The following is a 9,400-nucleotide window of genomic DNA, read 5'->3' as shown; positions in this document are numbered from 1 at the left end:
ACCTGCTCAAGCTTCCAGGATGTTTTTACAGCAAGCTTGGTTACGGTTGCCATGCCAGTTATGAAATAAGTCAATATAAATATTGAATATTTAATATCAATATCTTCACATATATATATTAATATTTAAATGTAGATACTTGAAATATCTCCCTTAGATCTACCTATAAAAACCCTGGGAATTGGGCCCTCCCTGGTGGCGCAGCGGGTTAAAGCACAGCACGAAGAAGCTAAAGCCGCTTCCGCATGAGTTTGATCCCCGCCTGCCCCGGAGGTGACCACATGGAATGGCAGACCTCTCCTGACCCGCCCGCTGCTCCCCTCAGCAGTGTACTTCCATGATCTGCCTGTTCTGCTCCCCACTCTGTCCCTAGTGAATCCTCTCACCACCCCTGCACCTCTGGCCTGTAACCCAGTTCTGTATGCACAAATAAATAAATCTTAAAAAAAAAAAAAAAAACCCTGGGGATGATTGAAAACACTGATGAATTAGCAGAGGTAAAAATCAGTCAGTCTAGCCCTTTGGTCATTATTTACATTGTGAATAATACGAGATTTATTTATTCAACCTGACCAAATGCAAAGGAGAATGATGAGTAAGTCAAAATTTTTAATTATTGGAATACCAAGTAAAGACCTGGGCATTATTTCAGTGTTTTCAAATCAGTATCTGTAAAGGTTAAAAGTTTCCTAACAAGGGGCTCTTCTCGGTGGCACAACAGGTTAAAGCACCACATTATGAAGCTCTAAGAAGCCACTGCAGCATGAGTTCCATCCCCAGCCAGGGAGCTGACCCACATGGCGTGGCAGACTTCTCCTGACCTGCCCGCTGCTCCCCTCAGCAGTGTGTTTCAGTACATCTGCCTGTTCTGCTCCCCACTCTGTCTCTGGAGAATCCTCTCACCCCTTGCACCTCTGGTCTGTACCCTAGTTCATAAGTAAATAAATCTTTAAAAAAAAGTTTCCTAACAAAGGGGGAATTGAAGCAGATGGGCATCAAAATAATGCCTACTGACTGGAACTTATTTTTACATTATTTTATTATAGAAGTTGCCCTGTGTGGTAGTAATTTTCTAAACTTTTTAAATTAAATCCCTGATTCTTTAACTTAATATTCTGTAACTCAATAATGTTTTAAATTTTTCATGATAAGGAAAGTCTTATCAAAGTAATAAATGTGTGTGTGTGTATGTGTTTTTTTCAATGTGTGTGTGTGTTTTAAACAAACTTGGAGAGGTAGGGGCCTGCCTTATAGTGCAGGTGTTTAAGTTTCAGAGCTACAAAGATCTCCACAGCCACTACAGCATGAGTTCAATCCCAGGCTAGGGAGCTGACCTACATGGCACAGCAGACCTCCCCTCAGCAGTGTGTTTCAGTTAATCCAGCTGGTTCTGCTCCCCATTCTGTCTCTGGTGAATCCTTTCACTCCCCGCACCTCTGGCCTACACCACACTTCTTGTATGCATAAATAAATAAAAATAAAATCTTTTGAAAAAAATTTGGAGAAGTAAAAAATTATCCAAGCTGTAAAACATGTCCTTTTTTTTTTTTTTTTTTAAAGTAATGCACTGCAGAGTATTTTCCTTGCTTTGGTGAGAAGTGTCACAGATTATAAACTTCTGCTTATCCAGAACAACTAACAACTTTTTCCCAGATTGCAAGATTTGAACATATATTTTTCTGTCCCCACCTGGAGCAAGAATTCTTTTGACATTTCTAACTAGATGACCTCCTGATTATGCTTGGAGATGTCCGGTACTATGCATCAGAGTCACAAAATATGCTGTGCCCTTCTGGATTACTGCTTCAGCAGATCTGCAGTGTGATCTGAGAATTTGTACTGCTAACAAGTTACCAGGTTAAGTTGAGGGTACTAGCACAAGCAACACATTTTAAAAGCTACTGCCTTAGATGTTCAACATTCATCCTTCACTAGCAAAGTCTAGTGTGCCTAGTAATCTTTGGGTATATGCCAGACATTGTTATTTGGAAATGTTTATAGAAATAATATGAGGTCTGGGATCATCTTTTTCTTCCAGAAAGAACTTGATTGTCTGGCCAGATACCTGGAGGCACTAACATTCCAGGGTCACTTTGATCTGATTTCAAGGCTTGAGGGTTTCTGAGCCATCCAGTTGCCCTCAACGGGGGCATTTACCATAGCCTTTTCCTTGGCTAGCCCTAAAGTCAGATTGTGACAACCCTAAACCCTTAAATTGTCAAAAGCGCTGCTCAGCATACAGTGCTTCTCAATCATCAAATACTTTCTGTAAAAGTCACTCCAAAGACCAGGTTGGTCTATCTAGATTGCCACCTTTTTCTAAATCTTGAATTAATGGTTCTTCATGATCTTCTCAACTTTATGGTACCTTTAAGAAGAAGATTTTTTAAACATTTATCCAGCTCTTCTAGTCCTCCATGGGTGGGTTGGTGTAAATTATTTAGTCTACTTTTAGCGGAAGTATCTACATTATTATTATGATATATCTGACACATTTGTTTTTTCATATTTCATAGTCATGCTATATTAATCTATCCTTTTTAAATTTTCTACGTGCTTGTTGGTTAGAAGGTTATTCTCATTTAGAAAGTAAATAAAACCTTTTTCTTCTAGGTTCCTAGGTTTTAATTTTTTACATATTATACTCTTTAGTTAAAATGTATTTTAGTGTATGATGTTGAAGCATAATCTTCATTTTTTTTTAAATTAAAATAGCTGACTGTTCTGAGCTAGCCTCTCTGTTCAGTAAGCCTTCTCTCCCCACTGATGGGAAATGTTATTTTCATAAAATACTATTATGAAAACTAAAATCTATTTCTAGCTTAGTTATTGGTTTCACTGTGCTGTTTGGCTTCATTATCACACTGTTTTAATTACTACTGTTGTATAATCCATCTTAATACTTGGTGCAGAAGTCCTCTGACATCTGCACTCTATTTCAAAATTTGCTAAGACATGCTCAGCAATGTATCCAGCTCTTTGCATCTGTCTGGACTCCTTACAAAAACAAACCCTTTTGGAATTCTCATTAGAATTTCACTTAACATATAAATAATTTGAGAATTGATACCTATAGTATTCATTATTCCTATCAAGGAACATGGACTGTCCCTTGACCATTTATTCCGTATTCCTCCCCACCTTTTTATTTTTTTTAAAGATTTATTTATTTATGCATACAGAATTGGGGTACAGGCCAGAGTGCAGGGGCTGTGAGAGGATTCACCAGAGACAGATAGGGGAGCATCACAAGCAGATATACAAAGTACACTGCTGAGGGGAGCAGCGGGCGAGAGAGGAGTAGTCTGCTGCGCCATGTGGGTCACCTCCCAGGACCGGGGATCGAACTCATGCGGAAGCAGCTGCCGCTAGTTTGCAGTGCTGAACCCTAACCTCTTATGCCATCAGGAAGAGCTTTTTCTCCCTTTTTTTTTTTTTTTAAAAGATTTATTTATTTATGCATATAGAACTGGGGTACAGGCCAGAGGCTCAGGGGCGGTGAGAGACTTCACCAGAGACAGAGTAGGGAACAGAACAGGCAGATTGACGAAGTACACTGCTGAAGGGAGCAGCGGGTGGGTCAGGAGAGGTCTGCCACACCATGTGGTCTCCTCCGGGGCAGGCGGGAATCGAACTCATGCGGAAGCGGCTTTAGATTCTCAGTGCAGTGCTTTAACCCGCTGCGCCACCAGGGAGGGCCATTTTTCTCCCTTTTAATTGAAGTAATAATGGGATTAACCCCATGAAGTATTACCACATTATCACACCAACTCACCATATCCCACCACCTTAGACAATTGTGCTTCCTTCCCTCTTTGTTCCTATCCTTCTCCTCCCCTCTAATCTCTGTAGTCAGCTGTCAAGGATTAGATTTTAAGCCATCTTTATCTGACTCTTAGTTTAGTTACATCATATTTCACACATTAGTGACACCATTCAGTATATTCTGTCTGTTTTAAATGTTGCATTCATAGTAAAGTTCTGTGAGAAGAAAAGAACAGTAAAGGTGGCAGTTGCTAATTCTATAAAATATTACAGCAAGGCTGATTGATCAAATCTTCTGGGCATCTGCTATATCTCAGGTTTAATGTCTGGTTCTGAGGATATCATGATGCAAGACACTGCCTGGCCTCAAGCAGCTAAAAATCTAATAAGGGAGGTTTTTTTTTTAAGATTTATTTGTTTATGCATACAGAACTGGGGTACAGGCCAGAGGTGCAGGGGCAGTGAGAGGATTCACCAGAGACAGAGCGGGGAGCAGAACAGGTGGACTGGTGAAGAACACTGCTTAGGGGAGAGCAGGGGGGTCAGGAGAGGTCTGCTGTGCCATGTGGGTGGGAAATGGAGAAGTTGTGCTGAAGTGGCTTTAGCTTCTTAGTGCTGTGCTTTAACCCGCTGTGCGACCAGGGAGGGCCCGGGAGATATAATTATAAACAAGTAAGGCAATGCATTTCTGTCGGAGACTCTTTGTCCCCGATCACAGATTATTGGGGGGCAGAACAGGCAGGGTCTCAAGGAGTGGCGTCGGGGAGCGCAGTAGGGTGGAGCTGAGCGCAGAAGAAGAGAAGGAAACAGGATGGAGAACAAGAAGGACCTGAGGAAGCCACATGGAGCAGCAAGCATGTGATGAAGAAACCGTGCTTGTTTCCTGACCCTGGTTAAGGCAGATGTGGGTGAGATACCTGTAGGGAGGTGACTATGGCAGTGTTTATATTGATTTTGATGTTGCTCTTTTCCTCCCAGATTTGTCTGACCATTTCTGACCCTTTTCCATGGGTCCCGGCCAGAAGGTGCTTTAGTCTAGTGGCAGCTTTCAGGCCTTGCTCTGGGCCAATCCCTTTTGGGTTGACTTTTGCTCACGAGGGGATGGGTAACTTCAGGTGTTTGATTTAGAAATTATATTCTTTGTGTTCTGTATTGTGTATTCACTGTATTATAGTCCCTTTTCATTAAAGTTTTATATATGTTTTGTCTTATTGCGGCGGATGGCAGAACCCACTTAGAGCAGGCAGGATTTTGGGGCTTCAGGGGTGTCCCTCTCCCCCTGTTCTGGAACAGATTTGGGTGCTCTATAACAGGAACACAAAAATATGTAATGATCCTGTTATAGGGCACCTCAATTCTATTAGAGGACGGGGGAGAGAGAGGCACCCCTGAAGCCCCAAAACCTGCCTGCTCTAAGTGGGTTCTGCCAACCGCCACAACAAGACAAAACACATAAAGCTTTAATGAAAAGTGACTTTAATACAGTGAATATACAATACAGAACACAAAGAATATAACTTCTAAATCAAACACCTGAAGTTACCCATCCCCTCGTGGGCAAAAGTCAACCCAAAAGGGATTGGCCCAGAGCAAGGCCTGAAAGCTGCCACTAGACTAAAGCACCTTCTGGCCGGGACCCATGGAAAAGGGTCAGAAATGGCCAGACAAGTCTGGGAGGAAAAGAGCAACATCAAAATCAATATAAACACTGCCATAGTCACCTCCCTACAGGTATCTCACCCACATCTGCCTTAACCAGTCCAGGGTCAGGAAACAAGCACGGTTTCTTCATCACATGCTTGCTGCTCCATGTGACTTCCTTAGGTCTCCGTCTTTTTCTCCATCTGGCTTCCTTCTTTCTTCTCCTTTCTCCTTTTTCTCTGCTCAGCTCCACCCTTCTTCTGGGTGGGGCAGGGAACCTGGAACTTCCCTTCTCCTAGGGACCACCCACTTACAATCCTAGGCATGGGAGCAGCATAAACAGATTTTAATAGTCAAGCCTCTTTGGTTAACTTTTTGGCTGGAGTCAAAGGTGGGACCAAGACCAACAGAAGAAGATTAAGAAGATTGAAAGAGCTCAGGTCATTACGGTTCTCACATGCCCTGCCAAGGGTCACACTTGGGGGTGGAAAGATTCGATCAAGAAGACAAGATGTTTCAGAATGCTGCCAAAACTAGTGCTGTTTAAATGGCTGACCACAGTCTACCTAGAAAGTTCAGAGACATTAGAGGTTATACATTGATTAAGCATGAAGAATAGCACCACCTTAGACAATTGTCTAATTGTCTATAACCGAGGAACCACAAGAGGGTGCAAAAAAAATGAAAAGCAGCTTTATGCCAGAAATGTTTTCTTCTATTCTGGGATCCATGATTCCTGGTACCTTAAGTCCTTTATGTTCTGATACTACTGGACTGCTCAAAAGTTCAATTCACTTGGAATTTTTAACCAATTTAATTGTATGTATTTCAGGTGGAAGATTTAAGACTGAATCACATGGACAGCAGTCCTTTGGACATATCCTCAAGTATAAATCCAGACTTCACAATCATGGATTCAGTAACACCGGAGAAGTCAGACCTAGACTTGGAGCTGGATACCAGATTGGAGTCAGAACAAGAAAGTGAAATAGACCAGTTTCCTGAGATGGACCCTGAGCCTGGACCCAAGCCCGAGCCTGAGCTTGAGCCTGAGACCAGACCCAGGTCTTATACTTATCCTCGGAGACAGTACAGATCTCAGTTTCAATCCGTGCCTCCCAGATCCCCAGCCCAACCTAGGACATGGTCAGTGGACAAGAGGCGCCAATATATGAATTCATATCCACCCATGGGCCGTGACTCTGACTACTTCTTGGATAACTATGAATAAGAGGTTAGTTTCTCTTGGCAAATCCTCCCCACCCCACTGGGATCACTTGGTCAGGAGACTTAGGACTAGTTATAAACTAGCAGTACTTGCTTTAGACTCCATCTGCTGACTTTTTCCTTGCTCAGCACTGGAACCTCCCTCCCAGATCAAAATACTGAATACCAAGAATTATCTCTGAATTTCCTACCCAGACTCATTTCACTTAGCTAATACTAATACTAATACTAATACTAATACTAATACTAATACTAATACTAATACTAATACTAATACTAATGAGGTATTTCCCTATACCGGTGGGGGTTTTGCCAAGCCATCTCTAACAACTTCTTCTCATCTCTGTTCCCCACCTTACAAAGAGATGAGGCTCAAATAAAATATATAGCTCTCGTTACAGTTGGGCGCTTCCTACACTTTTTCCCTTCTCTCTATTCTGTATGCCCAAGGAAATGTCAGATGGAAGAAATTCCAAAATGGATGGACATGGTGGAGAAAAGATGAGCAAGAAGAAAGACTGGATAGCATTTGTATTTTACATGCAAGTTATCGTCATTCAATGATGGTGGAAGTTGAGGAAAAGAGGCCAGCCTGTGAAACTTGTAGAACAAGGAATTGTTAAACTGAAAAAGTCCACTTACCATCACTCCAAGATTAGGATCTCTCCCTGGGCTTGAGATTCTCATTCACCATTAATTCTTTCTTACAGGTTTCTAAAATACAGACAGTCTAGAATCTGCATTCTTGGTGGACCAAACCTAGCTAAAATCTGTAACAGACACAAATCCCTTAGGAGATGGAAAAGTCGATCATAACTAGCTTGGTCCGAATCCATTTAAAAAAATTCACCCACCCCCATTTTTTAAAATCTTGTATTAAACTGCAACAAAAGGGAAATACATATATTCAGGCAAAGGCATACTTCCCACTTAATAAACATTACTCCTTTTGCTTTGGTACTCAGTTTCTCTTGCCTGCTAGAAGAAAGTCTTGTTAAAATATATATGCATCCCTACAGAGATAGAATGGGCATTCAGTCATTCTGCAAATATTTACTCAGTATCTACTACATGCATGGTAGCTCAAACTGTGGGGTAGATAAAACAATATTATCCCTACTTTACACATGCATAAGCTGAGCCTCAGATAAGTTTTACAATTAACTCAAGGGGCTATATACAATATTGTACCCTAAAAAAGGTGGGGGCCCAAGTCACTTAAGTCACCATTTATTCATGTTTACTCAGCACATTTTTTGAACTCTTACTATATGCCAGGCACTGTCACAGGTGCCCAAGACACAAGAGCAGAATAGATAACAGAAATAATAATCTTAAAATTTGCTAAGTAGCTTCAAGATAAAATTAAGGAAACCCTGGGGACATACATCAGGATGACTTAAACCTATCTTGGGCATCACAAAATTATTCTTTGGAAGATGTGGTACATACACACAATAGAATATTACTCAGCAATCAAAAAGGCAAACTCATACCATTTGCAGCAACATGGATGGACCTGGGGGGTGGAGGGGGGTCATGCTCAGTGAGAACCATGGGTGGTATAGAAGCTGGGAACTCAGGTACCATGTTACTAAGGGTTCAACCAGAAACTGAGTCAAACCAGAAAGAAAAAAATACTGGATGTTTGCACTTTTGGGAGGAATGTAGAGGATCCAAATAAGGGATTGGGGGTGGGGAGAATAATTATAATAAATACCAAAATCAACAGGCAACTATAAACCAAAGATACTCTCAGGGAGTGAGAGGGGAATAGAAAGAACACAAGGGACTATGGTGATGGTACACAGGTGAATCTATGGTGGGAATTTTATGAGAACTATAACTGGGATGAGAAAGCACACATTGTACAAAAATGAAAATGATGCAAAAAATACACAAAATAACTCTTGGTTTACACCTCTCCCCCCACCACCACCACCAAAAAAAAAAAAAAAAAAACCACCACATGTGATCTGGCACCTGAAGGATGAGTAGTAATTAGGCCTGAAGAAACTTCCAATGGCTGCAGGGAGAGCAGAGCCAAGTGAAGGAACAAAAGTGGTGACCATGGGTGGTATAGAAGCTGGGAACTCAGGTACCATGTTACTAAGGGTTCAACCAGAAACTGAGTCAAACCAGGAATGAATTTTCAGGATGGTCGGGAAAGAAACAGACATATGTTAAAATCAAGGAAATATTTCACATTTAAAACAGGAAACTAGAAAGTGCATGGAAAGTTCAATATTTATGAGCAGCTCTGTTTTATTCCCATATTTCCATCATAAGAAGGTCTTTAAATACATGATCAATAGCTTTTGACATGTGTACAGCAAGTGCTAAAGATTAGACTTGGGTCCTTCCCTGCTGCAACTACAGCATAACTAAATTTTGGCTTCAGAAACACTACGTGTTAGAATTACAGTCTATCTTTAAGAAATATTATGCTAACAAACATCCATAAAAATAGTCTTGACTAAGTAGCACAACATTAAAGAAAGTACACTGCTGAAGGGAGCAGCAGATGAGACAGGAGAGGTCTGCCACACCATGTGGATCACCTCCGGGGTAGGGGATCGAACTGGCACTGAAGCAGAGTGGCTGCCACTAGCTTGCAATGCTGTGTTCTAACCTGTTTTGTCACCAGGGAGGGCTGGGTGCTTGAATTTTTTTTTAAAAGATTTATTTATTTATGCATACAGAACTGGGGTACAGCCAGAGGTGCAGGGGCAGTGAGAGGCTTCACCAGAGACAGAGTGGGGAGCAG

The sequence above is a fragment of the Condylura cristata genome, unplaced genomic scaffold (genome assembly GCF_000260355.1).
Source record: "Condylura cristata isolate star-nosed mole 26May11 unplaced genomic scaffold, ConCri1.0 scaffold00001, whole genome shotgun sequence".
Classification (NCBI taxonomy): Eukaryota; Metazoa; Chordata; class Mammalia; order Eulipotyphla; family Talpidae; genus Condylura; species Condylura cristata.
The sequence above is the reverse complement of the archived record's forward strand: the minus strand, read 5'-3'. Positions refer to the sequence as shown.